Below are 3,707 nucleotides of genomic sequence, written 5' to 3'. Positions count from 1 at the left end.
TACTTACCCTGTGTGGTTAAGAATTTCCAGTTTACCCAGCAGGCTACGTAACCTCCCCTTTCCTGGGAAAGAATTTCTGTGCTCTGGCTGGCAGCGAACCTGGATTCTGAACAGCTGCCCGGCTCACCCAGCCCACCCCGCCTTCTCTCCGACAGGGTCCCTCCTGGTGGGTGTCAGGAACAGTGGCTTAGTGTTCCACATAGGGGACAGGGAAGAAGAGAGGGCTGTCTTCCAGAACGGTGAGGCTCTTCTTTTTATAATCCGGCCATGAGAAGAATTTTCTCCCTGTTTCCTGGGAAAGAGCTGATAAAGGACAGTCTGTCTGCTGCTATTTATGTATACCTACGCCGAACAAATCCCCAAACCCTTCTCTCCCCAGCCGCCTCCAGAGCTGGCCCTTTGAAAACACAGGACAATAATGAAAGCCAAGAGCAGACACCCCAGAATCTCCCCTTCCTTCTCTCTCCTGCTGCTGAAAGCTATGTCAGCTGCAGCTGCCATCCAGGGGTTGGTTTCTAGAAATTCTGCTTTTTGGGGGGGGGGGCAGCAGGGGGCGGGGGTGGTGTTGATACAAGGGTATTTTTGAAAAAGGGGGTAAAGTAACTAGAGGGCACCACCCAGCCTGCCCCCTCCCTGGGTGCAGATCTTTGCCCCGCACCCTTGCTGTCAGCAAGCATTGCCCGCGTGGAAGGTGGGCTCAGTGACTTTCTGACCATCAGCTCCTCAGTTTATCTGAATGTGCCGAATGGCTGAATGGCAGCAGCAAAAACACACCCGCAAACTCCAGGGTGTCCTGCAGAGTGTCCTGCAACTTCCTGTTTACAAGCTCAGTGTGAGAAGCCCCTGGGACCAGTTCTGCGAACGTCAGTTTTCTTTCTGCTTCCTCTGAGGTCCCTGACGTGCTAGGGCAAAGGCCTTCCCTTCTGCCGACAGGAAAAATAATACGCTGGGAACGGGAGCTTGAATGTGAATGCTGTTCAAAAAAAAAAACTTGCAAGTTGGGGTTTGGGCCTATGAGGGTGACTTGGCCTCAATCCTTTGGTCCCCCTGGGAGCATCCCTCAACCCAAATGGGCTGCCAGTCTGAGGCCCCATGAGGTAACAGCCTTGGGGAGTGGGGAAGGCAGATGCAAAGGCATCGATGTCTAAACCCCACCCCACCTCCTGTGTATCCCTTGCCTGCAATACTTTTCTTTCCTGGCCTAAAAGGAACTAGGCATTCTGGAAGGTGGTGACACTCAGCAAGCAGGCCTCCCAAGAGCACCTCAATGACCTAGGAGATGTATTTGCAGGTAGCTGGGCAGCAGGGTCTTCCTTGCATATTGCGGGGGTGCTGCAGAGGCTGCTGTGGAAACAGTATGCAGGGACTGGCAGCATCGTCTTCCACTGGGAGGCTCAGGGCACTGCTCAGGGCACTCTCTCATCCGAATACAGAGTCTTGGGGCCCTGCCCGGACCCTCTCGTCTGAATGCAGAGTCTCAGGGCCCTGCCTGGACAGTCTTGTCTGAATGCAGAATCTTGGGGCCCTGCCTGGACCCTCCTGTCTGAAGGCAGAGTCTCAGGGTCCTGCCACGACCCTCTCATCCAATTCTGCATTTTAACTGCCCATGTCCCCCCACTGTCCCAGGGGATTTCTGCACACACTCAAACTGGAGGAGCTCTGTCCTAGAAGACCCAGCCCTGTGGCCTGGTTATGAGGAAGCCTGTGCTGACTTTGGACAACCGGTGCTTTTAAAAATCTCATGGGCACTCGGACTCTTACAACTGATTTGTTTCTCTCTTTACAAAGAAAAGAAGGTCTGATTCAACTGAAGTGTTGGCTTATTTGGCCTTGCGTGTAAGGCATGCCACATATCGGAGACCTAACACGCACACAGGTGAAAGAAGAGTTTCTCAGATGAATATGACATGTCCTGGGACCAGAAAATTCAGATGCCAGAGCGGCCAGGCAGGTGGCAAAGAGGCATGAAGCGGGCTGGGTGGGCCCGTGGGGATTTGATAGCCTGGGTCCTGTCTGAAGGGGCATCTGCTACTCAACCCTGGCACGTCTTTGTCACGTGGGGACCCAGTCCAGTGTGGCCTGATCATGGTACTTGTTCAGAGAAGCCTGAATTTGAATTTTTTTTGGACATCACTGGATATTGAAATATTAGCAATTAATTAAAACATTTTTTAAAGAAGGAGAACATGGGGCAAGCCTAACCAAGAATGTCATGGAGCATCATGGGGTCCTGGGTCTGTACTTATAGATTGGGGTGCTTCTATCCTGGATGAGCTCACAAGCTAATGGGGGAGATGGAGACTTTCAATATAATACTGCTACTGGAGCCCAGAAAAGGGATTCTAAGGTCAACCTTAGGGCTTCTTCAAACCGTCCATTTATTATTCAGAAGTGTTTGCTGATCCCCTATTATGAGCCAGGCTTTATGCCGAGATTAGGGATGAAAGAGCGAACCTTGCCCTCCAAGAGGATGCAGGCTGGAAAGTAGAACAGAGGGGCTGGAAGAGGGGGAGGGTGTTCCAGACAGGTAGAGTTGCATGTGCAATGGCCCTGAGGTGCAAACAACACGTTGTAGGTGGGGAGCTACAGCTAGATCAGAGCAAGGACAGCTTGGTATGTGACTGAGGAAGGGGTGAGGTGAGGCCAGAGAAGAAGGGGCCAGATGACAGAGGTCTGTACTGAACATACAATTCAGGAGCTTGCACTTGGACCAATGGGTCCTGACATATCATAAGTGGGGAAAGGGTGTGGCTGGAATTCAGTTTTCCTAAATTCATGGTAGCTGTTGAGAGGTGAATGGGTTTAGTGAGCAGGAAGCTGGGGGAAGTGCAGAACGCCAAACAAGCAGCCGTGGGTACTTGGGCTGTGGTCCAGGGGTGAGGTGAAAAAGGCCTGAACCGGGGCATTGTGTGGGCATGGAGAGGCAGATGTGGAGTTGAGGACCCTGCAGGAGTTGATCTTAGCAGGACGATGCCAACTTGATGAGGGCCAGGGGGAAGGAGGACCTGGCGTTTCTGGCCTGTGTGCTTGGCAGATGCAGATTGTCATCGCTGGTAGACTCAGAATCCGCCTTGGTCAAAATCCCAGTTCAGTTCTACCCCTTATGCTGTGAGCGACCTGCCTGGGCCAAGTACCTCAGCCCTCTGAACCTCAGGTTCTCCATCTGAGGAGGGGGACCAGAGTACTTGGCTTCGTTGCTGTGGGGATGAAATGAGAGAGGCTGTGACAGGCACTCAGTGCATTGCCTGACGCACAGTAGGTGCTCAGTGATGGCATTCTCTTATTCTCCAGGCTGCTGTCACCAGCCTGCCAGATTGGCAGGCACTGTGAAATCTGCTATCCCTGTAGCAATAGATTGTAGTTCAAATGGTTCACAAGGGGCTAAATGGCGTCCCATCCCAAATGATATGCCGGCATCCTAAACTCAGGAACCTGTGAATGTGCCCTTATTTGGAAAAAGGGTCTTTGCAGATGTAATTAAGCAAAGGATTTTGAGATGCAAGGATCATCCTGGCTTATTTTTGTGGGCCCTCAATTCAATGACAGGTGTCCCTATAAGAGACCCGCAGAGAAGACAGGAGAGGAGGCAATAACTATATGTAGAGAGTGGAGTGGTGCAGACAGACACAAGCCAAGGGATGCCACAATCGCCAGAAGCTTGGAGTGTTCTCTTCTAGAACCTTCCAAGAGAGCATGGCCCTGCTAAC

This window comes from Suricata suricatta, chromosome 6, assembly GCF_006229205.1.
Source record: "Suricata suricatta isolate VVHF042 chromosome 6, meerkat_22Aug2017_6uvM2_HiC, whole genome shotgun sequence".
Classification (NCBI taxonomy): domain Eukaryota; kingdom Metazoa; phylum Chordata; class Mammalia; order Carnivora; family Herpestidae; genus Suricata; species Suricata suricatta.
This window is presented reverse-complemented; position numbering follows the sequence as displayed.